The following is a 12,938-nucleotide window of genomic DNA, read 5'->3' on the forward strand; positions in this document are numbered from 1 at the left end:
CTATAAGACATTAAATTGAAGTTGTTAATCGCAGTTGTTATTAATTACTGTGGGTGAACAAAGAATAAGGTTGATTTGCAGTCTGAAAGCGTGTGTCCAGAGTGTCCTTCGGTACTATGCACCTTCTCAAGTAAAAAAGACCTAAATTCTTCAAACAAGTGCAGTGTAAGTTTACAGTTCCAAGATGCATTATCCTCTACATCTGAGGAATTATTGGGCACGATTATAAATGTAGGGAGAAAAGCTTGTGGGCATATATGAGACACCAAAAAGCCTTCTCTTGAGATTCATTTTCAGTTCATTCTCATATTAGGTCAGAATCACAAAGTATCAGATTTGTCCCCAAATAATTAAATATAACTTATTTTGGAGACCCCATTTGATCCTTTGGCTTCTAGGCACAGAAACGTGTACGAATACCCTTGCAAAGTCACTTAGTTTAAAAAAAAAAATCCAAAACGCAAAACCCCCTCAAACCATTTTTTTAGCCCGCTAAAAAGCTGTGTTCCTTCGTTAGTCCCGTTGCATTCCTGGAGCAGCACAGACTATTTGCAGATGGGAGGGGGCGTCGAAAAGTGTTATTTCTTTTAATTGTGTTTTATTTACACCTTTCCAGCCTTGTTGCCCGTTTGCCACTGGTGCTGCAGGAGCGGCCCGCTCCCAAGCCTCCTCACCGCCAGAGGTAATCCCTAACTTCACTCCCCGCAGCGGGGGCAGCTCTCCGTGCCGCTCAGCCTGTCGCCCCTGTTACTGGGCTTCTTTTTTTTTTTTTTTTTTCCCCAGAGGAGACGGCCGGGTAAAGGTAAATCTCCCGTCGCCAGCAGGGGCAAGAGGAGCCCCTGAGCTCCCCCCGTGTTCTGGCTTTCCTCTCCGTGAAGCCCTGTGTACACAAAGGGCTCGCTTCTGCCTTTCAATTAGGTAACCGAGATTTATTTACTTTTACTCTTTCTCCCATCCCTACATGTATTTAGTGTCTGTAACTCCTGTCAGCTTCAGGATTGGGTGTTCTTTTAAATTTTTTCCCCTCCTCCCGATTAAGTTATTTATTTGCATTTCCCCGGAGGCAGATTTAAATCAAACGTCCGTGTGAGGGAGGACTCCATCCAGCCTGAAACCTACAACCAGGAGACAGACGGGGCCGGCCGCAGTGTGCGGGCGACGGGCAGCTGAGCACTCCGGCTGAGCGCCTCATCTCGCCTCACTGGGCTGGGGCTCCCGCGGCTCTGGAGGTTCCCAAGGAGCCCCAGCTGGGTGGGAGGCTTCTTCTCAGCGTGTCTGAGGGGGTCGCTGAGATCAACCTCAATGCATACCCTCAGGGAAAAAAACAACAACCAAAAAACCCCAACACCACAGAACACAAAAAACCCACTAGGGTGTTGCTGGAGAAGGAGGGTTTCCCCGTGCTTAAGGACTAAACTGGCAGGGACAGCGCTTGGCACTGGCGGGTCCTGCGGAGCTTTCCCGAGGCGCCTTATATGGCGGGGGAGGGGGACGCCCCGGGCACGGCTGCGAGCGCCGATCCCAAACCCAGGGGAGCGTGTGCGTGGGGGGTCGCTTTGTGTTACACACGCTTGTGTCATTCTAGGGAACAGAGGGAGAGGCCGCCGGAGGAGACGGGGGATCTCCCAGGATAGACAGTCCCGCCAGAAGGAAGAGCGATAGCATCCTTTCCGGCCACAACAGGTAAATCGTATTTGGCCACTACAGGTTGAAGTTGTGTTGTTGTTGTTGGTTTGAGTTTTTGTTTGGATTTATGGTTTGGTTTGGGGTGGGTTTTTTTGTGTCTTTGTGGGAGGTTTTAGTACAATTTTTTTTTCATTCTCCCTCTTTTTCCCTCCTCTCGGCGTTTTCTGAATGGCATGGACCTGACCAAGGGGAGGCGGCTATTGGCAGCTCGGGGAGCGCCGCCGCCCTGTCCCCAAGCCAGCTGTCTGTCCCACAACGGGGGGACGGAGATAACCCGGAGACGCGGAGTGCGCGTCCCGCCCGCTGCCCCTCCCTCGTCCCTCGCGCAGCTCTGCCGCAGCCCCGCGGAACTCTGCGGGCCCTTCGCTGCCGGCCACCGCGGGAAATGCCACGGGAGAAGACACTTCCCCTCTGAAGATCTGTGCGCGACTTCCATGAAGAAATGGAAGGGAGTAAAGCCGAGGGTTTGTCTATTTGGCATTAAAAAACGGGGGGGGGAAAAAACCCGCGCGGTTCGGTCACCTGCTCCGCGCCCGGACCGCATGAGAGCTGAGCCCGGCCCGTCCCTGGGGCGCGGTGGCGCGGCCCCGAGCGAGGCCTGCGGGAGCTTTTATTGCTCATAAAGGGTACTGGGGGAACGGCCAGTAATGCGATCAGGAAGGGAGGTATTAGGCAGAACAGCGCTCAGGCACTAAAAGCGCCCAAAAGCGTGCTCTCAAAGGACACTTCGGGCCGAGCAGCAGTAAAGGTTTTATTGGTAACTGAGAAGCGCCTCGCAGCCGCAGGTTTGCCATTAATGACCGCTTCGGTGGGTAAGAATTACACTGCCGGGCTGATGGCGAGACCCAGCGGGTAAAGGGCACTACGCGGTAATAGCAAGTATTTACTAAAGGAGTTACTGCCAAATGAATGCCGGGATTCAGGCTTCGACTTGCCGGATAAACTTTTTAGTAACTATGAAAGGAGGCCAATAACATTTATAGAGGAAAGAAAAATATTTGAAGTCAGAAACTTCTCTAGTAGCTGAAAATTAACTTCCGACAACAAGCTGGATTCCCCTCCTCGTTAAATCTAAGAAACTCTGTCCTTAAATTTCACCCTAAAAGATCTACTATTTTAAAAATAACAGCACCCCGCAAGGCAATTTTCCAGCTGTAGAAGAACCTTTAAAACCAAACCAAGTGCTGCCTGTGGGCAGACGTGTATGCTTAGAGCAGTGAGAGCCGAGCATCCACAATATTTTTGTTAGGATTTTCAGGTATGCAGGGAGCACACAAATGTTATATTTTCTTTTTGATCTGCTTGTTGTCAAGTAATTAGTAAAAGGAATTACCCGCTCTGGCGCTGTGCCTTCGGGTAGCAAAGGCATCAGAACTTTAAACTTCGCATTTTCTGAAAGTCTCGGGCTAGACTGCCTCCTCCCTCAGCACCAGTCCTTTCAGGGGGGGTTAAAATTTTAATTCAGTTCGTTGTGATTATGAAGGAGTGGGTTATGTCGCTGTCTCTGCCCATTTGAAGTTAATAGACTGATTCCAGTGACTTTGCTTCTCCGGGCAAAGGCGGGGGGGAACTTTGTGGAGAAGAGTCTGCTCTGTCCCCCCCGCTGCCTCCCGGCCAGCTCTGCGGCAAGGCTAGCACGCATCGTGACACAGGTAGATAAATCAGATGGGGCGATAATCAGCGCAGCCTCCACTGTCTTTGGGAAGGCTCTCTCCTTTTGTCTTCGAAAATCTGCCACGCGAATTTCCCCAGTGGACTCCTGTATTTTAATACGCTATGTAATGTTAACTCTACCTTAAAAAAAAAAACAAACAACGAAAACAAAAAAACAAACCCAAAACAAACAAACAAAAACAACAAAAACCAAAGGGAGAGAAGACGGCAAAGGCACTTGCAATTAACTAATCCTTTTACCTTTTCTCAAACACGGATTTAAGCTCTAAATTTTATCCGTGCAAACGAAAACAGTAAATATTGAGGTACAGGTTCATAAAGATACCTAAATGAACACATAGCTTTAGTGTGTGCATATGTATATAAGCAGTTTTGTCATTTGTTCAGTGCACTTTCATTGAAAAAGAAGAGAGGCTGATGAAATGATTATCCTTTCATCAGATTAAAGTCCGTCTGTTATTTTTAAATCTTTAAATCCTTTCGTCAGGACTATGGCTTTATTCGAAATGATGAAATAGAGGATTTTTGCTTGTAATAGGAAAAAAAAACAAATAAAGAAACAAACTACCCCATCCCCAAAAGATTTTCTCCACCTTCCCACCTCCAAAACAACAACAAAACACCAGAGCATCCGAGAATTTTTTAGTTTTATTTTGCTTGTATATTCAACGCAGAGACTTAACAATTACAGGCTAGAAAACCCATTTGAAAACAGTAGGGCCACGTTACGACAAAGGTCTGGCCAGCATTAATTTAGTGTTTGGAAAACAGCTGACAGCTGGGAAGGTTTCCCCCTTTCCTTCCTTTCCTTTAAAAATAAACCCCTTCAAATCCCAGACCCCATCTCGGTTTCTCTGGGTAGAGTCCCTTCTCTCTCTTTCCAGTTGCATGAAGGGGTGAATTGAAAAATCATTTAATTATTTTCATTCTAATCGCCTTAATCCCCCTTATACTAGGAGCAAATGATGATAATGGGATCCATATGGAAAAGACCCCCGGGAGAGGGGGATTAGGGCAGAATATTCTCCCGGCCCTGCACCCCGGCAGGTGGAGACCGGCGGGGCGGGGCTCGCCTCGGCACGGCACGGCACGGCACGGCACGGCACAGCTCGGCTCGGCTCGGCTCGGCTCGGCTCGGCTCGGCTCGGCTCGACTCCGGCGGGGTTGGGGGTTTTAACATGCAAAAAAATATTGGAGTAAGCCTTCTCAATCTGTGGGTAGCTTGTTTTTTATTATTTCATTTTTGCTCCAGGTGACACAGCTGTAAAGTGACTCGGTTTTCACCCTGGGGAGACAGGGAACTCTCCTGAAACAGGGGAAGAAAAAACAAGACACCGCTCCTGCCCCCCTCCCGCGATCCCCCCGCCTCTTCGGAGCCTGAGCAACGACAAACTGATTAATCTTCCCAGGTCGCCCTCGCAATCCCCGAGGGCCGCCATCCGCTTAGCCGCCATCCGCGGTCCGCGAACGTGCAAATCCCCCGACTGCGGGGGCTCCGCTGCAGCCCAGGGAGGAGGAGGAAGGGCAGGTCGCCGGCGGCACTATTTAGAACCACCGCCGCAACACTACTCCCATTTGAGGCTGCAGGAACAGAGCCAAGAGGGAGATCACCGGGCGCTTGGTTTTCTTTGGGTGTTTTCAGATCTGTACAAACACTGGGCCTGCCGGTTTTTATAAACAACTTTTGGGACGCAGTCAATCAATCATACTGGCAAGCAAACAGACCAGGAGCCTAGGATATATACAAGGCATAAACACATACATATAAACTTTGTCTTCTTTGGAGTAGTTAGTTTTTTTTTTTCTATAAGCCTTTCTAAGAGAAACCCTTTCTATAAAGATTCTGACAAAGTCAGGAAATCACAGTGAAAAAGTAGGAGGTATTGTTAGGCAGTTATGTTACATTGTATGCTTTAATACCAGCAAGGAAAATATTGGAAAAGAGAAAGAAAAAAGCATCTAACCAACTTGAAAACTTAAAAAAAATATTATGCTTACAGTCAGAGAGACAATTTCAAGAGTACGTGGCCAAAAAACATGAAACGTGGTAATTTTAAAATACAATGCAATAGATACATCTGGAAAAGACATGAGTTTACCAGATTTGCTAGTCAGCAAAGTATTCTTTATGTTGCAGTCATTTCTAGCCTTACTTTTTAATTTGAAACATATTTGTATCCAGGGATAGGTTCTTGGGAATGCACTGTGTTGTTTTGGTTTGGTTTTTTAAATGATCTTTTGATAATAAGAGCCCTGCCCAGCATGGAGTTTGTGCCCTCTCTTTCTGAGTCTTTCGCTTGCAAAAGGATACGAGCGAACGAGGAGTCCATAGCACAAAGAATGCAATAGATCTGAACATCCCAGTAATGCAGAAAGAACAGTTAGGGTAGGAAAAGCTGATCAAGTGTCAGGACTTAGAAGATCTTATTCTGTGCTGGTGTAAATTAGGAGACTAACAGATATAGAAGACTAGTTGGTGCTGCAGAAACAGTGTGTTGTTCTTAATCTCCCCTGCCATGATCTGAAACTGTGGCCCTTTCTGGATAGTGAGATTGAGGAAAGCCTAGGGAATGATGCTCAGAGAGGAGAAGCTGTGCTCTGGCAGAGAGCATCAAGAGAAGCTTTTCCCAACTGGTGAAACCTTCCAAACAAGCTTTTATAATTGAGGACCAGTGTTGGATTTGCTTAGGAAAGACTTTGTGACTGCATCGCTTCTATGGAACCATCAAAAAGAATAATTTTCTCTTTTTGAACTTATTGCATTTGTTGTGCAAGTTTTCCTACCAAGAATAAACTTGGTATTTGGTAATTTCACTCCATGTTTGTCATCTGTTAAAACAAATCCTATAAGGAGCCTAAGCCAAATACTACTCATGTCAGGAAAGTGGGTTTTGGTGCTGTCCTTCCAAGCTGACTGGGTCTTAGAGACATAAAGAGTAGGGAAGTTGTTTCATTGGCTTCTCAGAAAGATGTGTATGGTCAGCAGAATAGGGACTGGGCTTACATCTAAGATCCCCTTTTTAACGACCTGTGTTTAAAACGGATTGGATTACTTGCTTGCTTAAAGGCAGTTCCATTTTCATATAACAATTTATACTTATCATCATGTAAGTGAAAGCTTTAGCAATCAAAGCTTTATTCTTGCGGACCCGAGGTATTATTTTCCACAGAAATGTATTATGGAGTCCTTTCACAGAAACTTGTCTTGATTTGTGATGTATAAGACTGACACAGTGAGTGATAAATGTATTAAATGACAATTTCCAGTTAAAATAGTACATGAAATACATAGTCATTAAAATAGTATCTGAAGACTCTGCAAATACCTAATAATTTTGATGTAAGTGATTTTAATGTTATGGAAAAACTGAAAGCTCACGTACATTTTTATCCTCGAAGATTCAGTCTTTCCCCCTCTTCCCCCAAGAGAAATTATTATTAAGACTGATATAAGCAAGCTTTTCTGGAAAGAAAGAAAATGAAAAAGGAGGAAAGGGGAGAGAATTATACAATACACATACCTAACAGTATAAACAACTCCACCCCTCATCCTCCAACCTGGCTTTCTTCAGCCTTTTGAGCATTTTTTCTAAAATTTGTGATATGGCAAGTGACAAATGTCTTTCCGGAAGATCTGACAATGCTACTGACTCACCAAAGACTGTTTGCGAGAAGTGCTGGCCAGAGCAGACAGGTTACTATTCATCAGCCTCTTAAAACACAAATTCTTCTTTGCTGCAATATGGGTACATCTATACACTGAAAACTGGCTATGAAGGGAGTGAAACCAAATGGACACTTCAATCATTGCTTGAGAAGATTAGATTTTACTAAAACTGAGATGCCTTTTCTTTTAGATCAATATTCTGCCATACCTATACAGGTGGGACTCTGCTTTTTGTTTTACAGATCTTCTATGCATCACGGGCATTGAATTTTACAATTTCTCTTTTTTCTGAGGTTAAATGCTTTCTGGCACTACTTGTATTAAGTATGACTTACACTACTTGTAGTAAGCATAAACACTCCAAAGAGTCAACCTGCTTTTTCTTCTCTTCTTTATTGAGAATAGATTATCCCAAAAGATTTGAGAATACTGCTATGTTTCAATTGATAACACAGTGACGTTTATCAGCTTAAACAGTGTGTTGAGACAATGGATCTGTGAGAAGGTGAGGCATTAAAGATAATTCTAAGCTTTTGCTTCTTCCAAATCTCAATAACATCCTGACTCTACTCCTTTGAGTTACTGATTTGCTTTTGAAAGCAGTGGGACAACAATTTTACTAGGGTGTAACTTGTTAGCTGTCTTGTAAGGATAATGCAGATAAGCTTCTCCAAGTACTATCTCATATTCTGTGTAAAATTCTTCTTAGTTCAAGTATGTAGCGAACAACTTCTAAAATAGACTAAAGATCATCAATCAACATTCATTAAATTAATTTGAGGATGATTTTGGAATGGATTGACATAAAACTATGATTGGCAACATGGGTTTCCTTTTCTGTTCCTTTTGTATAATAGAACAACTGTCTGTTCTTAGAAAATATTGATACTGAGAATACATTTTAACTGCTAATTTCTCTTTTTTCCGTTATTTAACCTCTGTTAAGAAATTAGAGAGAACATTTTATAATTTAAAAATAACAAAACTACATGCAGTCTATTTACTAATTTGGTGGAAGAGGAGTAGACTGCAATGGAAGACTGCTCAGCCTCCCTGTGGACAGCTGTGGAGAGGTGAAGAAGTGTTGGGCAGGGCAGGAAGGCTGTTATGTTACTGCAGGAAAGAGGGAGGATGAGGTCTGAACAAGTCTGGGACCAGGTATCCTCTTACAAAAACCACTAATCTCACCTCTTTAAAACGTCTGTCTTCATCTGCATTAAAACCAACAACATTTTAGTTTTAATGAAAAATCTTATCAAAGAACATTTCTTCCCTTGGCTCTTTCCGTTTTACTAACTTGAATCTTTAGACTCAGATCATAAATCTTGATTTATGTTCGACAATTTATGATTTTAAATGAAATCTATTTTATATAGGAAATCAGAACATCAGTCTATGTACCATTTAAAAATCCAAATTAGGCTTGTAAGTGCTGTGATTTTCAGTATACCTCATGCAGCACTATGTACACTGTGAACACTTAATAGCAAGAAAGGGAAATCATATACTAATGTATTTACTTTTAAAAAGTTGAAAAAGAATTAAACAAAAGCTGATTACTAATCATGTGACTTCCATATTTTATTACATATCTAAACCTTATATATAGGGAAAAAAGATTCAGGCATTTTTATTATATTTTTGCAGTGATAAATGAACGTTGAGTATTTATTCTAAATTTCTCTGCTATGCCAAGGGAAAAACCAAACCAAACCAAAAAAAGTCCAGCTTTTGCTAGTACAAAATTAGAAATGGCACTGTCAGACTTGACAGCATGGAGCAGTAGCAAATACATTTATTGATATAAATTCCTAAGTGGAATATAGAAACAAGAATTACACTTAATGTAAAAAAATACATCATCTTGATTTTGACTAAGAAGCACACTGAGAGATGCACTTCTCCAGCACTGCTAATGCAGTTCTGTGATTTTCTTGCTTATTTTTTTACGCAGGTGATTCATGCTGCCTGAAGGCAAGTAAACTTCAGAAGTTCCCCAGTTATAAAAATATATTTCAATTCAATTGTGTTGCATGTAATGAAGACAATTAGTCTGAATTCTGGATAGGAAGACAGGGAAACTGCAGTTGTGAAAATAGTTTTTTTAACACACAAGAAATAGCTAAGATAAAAGTCATGCAAAGAATAAGTGTGCCATTGTGGCTTATGAGGAATATGTTCTGCCTAGTGTAGTAGAGCAGTACTAAGTCTTTTTCACCATCTACATCACTATGAAACCTCACAGGATTTTTGGCCCGCTGAGTTAATTGATAGAACTGGTGTATAAAGGGGTCCACAGGAGTGAATGCAAGGTCAGTTTGTTGATACAGCGTTATGTGACTGCAGAAGGACTTTTGCAGCACAGGCAGGAATGTGTTTCCTTGGAAGGGGAAGGCTGCTTTTGAAATTAAAATAGTCTTTTCAGTTTTTGTGTATTTCATGTGTTAAGGAGAACATAATGCTCAAGCTGTAGACCAACAGAACAAATTTCCACAAGGAAAGCAAAAAAGGCAAATTGTCAATAATTTTCAATATCTACCTTACATTTCAAAATAATTACTCATTTTCTTATGTTATGGTCCTGTATGAAAAGTACTGTGAACTTTTCAGATTCTGGCACACATGGGAACACAGATGCATTTGCCTTGAGTCCAACAGAGCATTCCTAGCAACCTATTGGCGTGTAGTGCTCAAAGGATGAGATCCTCCTAATGAAATGTAGATGGTCTTTCTCCATAAAAACTTAGCTAAACAAGTTTTGATATATATTTTTCACTGTTAAAGAATTTCTCCTCTGCATGGATTATAGTATTTTCCATAAGGTTAATAATAAAGGCTGTGTTTGCTCTGAAAACTTCAGTTTACACTGATATTCACTGTCAGAAACAGACTATTGAAGTAATGAATGAGGTTCACTTCCTCAGAATGTGTAAATGTCCCAACTTACAGTTAAACTTTCAACAGCTGAAAGACAATACCATTGACATGTATCTGGCACTAGTTACTCAGGTTTATTTTTTCCTGGAAAGCAGTTTAGGGCGACAGAGTGGCGTCCGGGTTTCCCAGGTTGTTGTGCTGACAAACTGCAGTGGTGGTAAAGGCAGGGAGTCTGACAAAATCTCATTAATCATTTTAAATTAAATCCAACATTCCTCTCCAACACTGCCAAGAAGAAAGCTAACTTTAACAAATGAATACTCTCTCTGAAAAGAACTGTTATCCTGACCATGTTGCTTTCACGTAAATAAGCTTGATTTTTTTTTAGGTACACATACTCTATTAATAAGCAGCATTTTTAAGCTTAAAAAATAATGCATTTGCTGCATTATTAGGAATCTGAAAAATACTTTTTGCTCATTTTCTGTATTAGATACTATGAGTGAACCACATAGCTAAAAATTAGTGCCTCTTCCTTCTTTCAATGAATTGCAGTTTTTTGCTTTTGTAAAATTGTAAATACAGAAAGTTCCTTTTTAATTTAAGTAAATTTCACATATGAAACAGAAATATTCTGTGTAAAGATTTTCTAATCCATCTTTTCTCTAAGCCTATTTATATGAATAAGAAAGGAAAACTGCAAATCTACTAACATTATGCCAGCAAAAACAGAGGTGATGAAGGAGCAATGTGATCTCTTTAAAGTTTCTTACATACACATTTCTGAAACCAATCCTAGATATTTGGGTATGATTTAATTATGCATATTGTATTGCAAGTCTGAACTTTAACATCTGATAAATAATATCAGAATATCATCTAAAACTTTATCCTATTAAAATCATTATTACATGTAGATTATAAAAGTTTGGATATTATTTCTCTTTAAGGCAAAATGAAACCATAACGTGCCTATGGGAGACACAGGAAATACTTTAAGTCTGTTCTTTTTCCATTTTAATAGTGCTTTTGAGCTTTGTTACTCAAAAGGGCAGATCTTACAATGGCAGAGAACAAGTCATCAGCCTTAATGTTTATGAGATCTGATACAACCATGAAGTACTTGAAAAAAATCCCCATCCAATAGAAGTCAAGTAAACTCGACTTTTCTAAATACTTATTATTGTTATTTTGACATTTTAACATGATCAAGTAGGTATACCTCAATTTTGTTTAAGTACTTAAAATAATTTAATACTTGTTTTCCAAAAACAGAAATATAAACAAATAGTGAACAATGACAATGACAGAAAACAAAATTATTACCACTTCAAAAAAGAGCAATTCCTGTTGGCAATTTTTATCTAAAGAACATTAATAAACTGCAGAATACTGGAGAGGAAACAGTAACATTTATTTGCCCAGCTAGTCAGTTTATTTTCCTAAAGCTGTATTTTTGAACTGTTTATAGTTTTTCTTTTTCCAATGTGGAGGGTGAAAGGGAAAGGTTGAACAGAACAAATCGAAACTTTTTTCCTGAATGCGATATTCTTGCTCACTTCAAAATTGACAGACATATCTCTAACTTACATTTGTTTGGGCTTTTGTATGTTGAAGTTTAAATTTAATTTAAATTTTAAAAAGTCAAAGCTGTATAAACGTGTTGTTTAGAGTTTGAATGGAAAGTATTCTAGACCCAAATAGAGTCTGAGAAAATGTATAATATCAGATACTGCCTATAACTATCATATGAATATGCAATATATGCCATATTCCTTCACTAAATACAATGAGAGTCTGAGAATTTAATACATGCAACAATGAGCTCTATTTGTGTGACACTTTACATGGACACAGGTAGACACACTTCCCCTACATGAACACAGAACAGTTGTCCTTCTGTCACATAACTTCTGTATATACTGAAGTTAGCAAAATTTCAGAAATGGTTATTCAGAACGATTTCAGTGTCTTTTAGGACCAGAATAGCCAGTGTTTGCAGGGCAATGGGCTGCAGGCTCATTTCTTCCTTCGGTGCTGTGTACAGTCTGTACACTTAGCATTAAGGCAACACCACATGGCCAAAGTTCAAAGGACATGCAGTGGTGGAATCACAATAGCTTGGGAATCTTTGCAGTTATAGGTTGATCGTGCTCATGTAATCAGGCTTGGAATCCTCTACCTAAGTCTTCTGAAGTGCTTGATCAAGTAGCTATTTCCACATCAAATCATTTAGTGACACCTGGATCAATTAAGTATCTATCATTATTTTCTTTTGCAATGTGCATTGAAGAAGACACTGCCCAAAACTCAGTTTTGTAAAGGGTTTTTGGAGGATGACTAAGAGAATTTTTCTCACTTTGTAAGAGTACTATTACACCTGCTTATGACTATTTTTAACTTTTAAGACAGAAAATTGCCTAATTTCACATAAGGTCCAGATTATTAAAATGCAAAAAATTACTTCTGAGCCACTCTGGAAAAAGAGTCGAACTGGAAAGAAAAAAAAAAAGGACAGAAGAAATATCTATATTCATTCTTCGTTTCTTGGTTGCCTCTGAGGGAATTCACACTTCGCATGTTGTGTTTGCTACTTCCTGTTCAGCTCTGAGCTAGAAACATAATGTACAACATGAGTTGGGCACTAATCATCTAACACTGTTTGAAATCCTATTGGGAAGATCAGATGTGGTTATCTGATGCCATTACGGTTTTGTTTCCTTTTCCCTTGGACTTGTCCTATGGAAATTTTAATCATATCATCCTGTTTCTAATTTATCTTCTTGGCTGCTACACTGGCCTTGAAGCTTTCTAAACCTTGCTAATAGACGCATTCATCTACTCCAGAAAAAAAACATGTTCTATCTACCTGGAGGCTTTGTTTTGTATCAGGGTAAATGGAAATTGAGAGAAATGCAGACTAACAATTCATGCTCTCTTATCAGTGCAAAATCAAAACCAGTATCATTAATGCCAACTTAAATACAAGTCAGAAGAGAATGAAGCCTTCCTCTGCATTTATGGTTTGAGAAGA

General features: G+C 40.5%; 1 long non-coding RNA gene across 1 annotated transcript; it reads left to right on the forward strand.

The window, feature by feature from the left end:
• The first annotated feature begins 1,121 nt into the window (after positions 1 to 1,121).
• LOC135413192 (uncharacterized) lies at positions 1,122 to 12,372 on the forward strand. The gene is made up of 2 exons (XR_010430124.1): positions 1,122 to 2,150; positions 4,613 to 12,372. It is a non-coding gene; the product is annotated as an uncharacterized LOC135413192 (long non-coding RNA).
• Positions 12,373 to 12,938: the final 566 nt, after the last annotated feature.

Source organism: Pseudopipra pipra, chromosome 4 (genome assembly GCF_036250125.1).
Source record: "Pseudopipra pipra isolate bDixPip1 chromosome 4, bDixPip1.hap1, whole genome shotgun sequence".
NCBI classification, from domain to species: domain Eukaryota; kingdom Metazoa; phylum Chordata; class Aves; order Passeriformes; family Pipridae; genus Pseudopipra; species Pseudopipra pipra.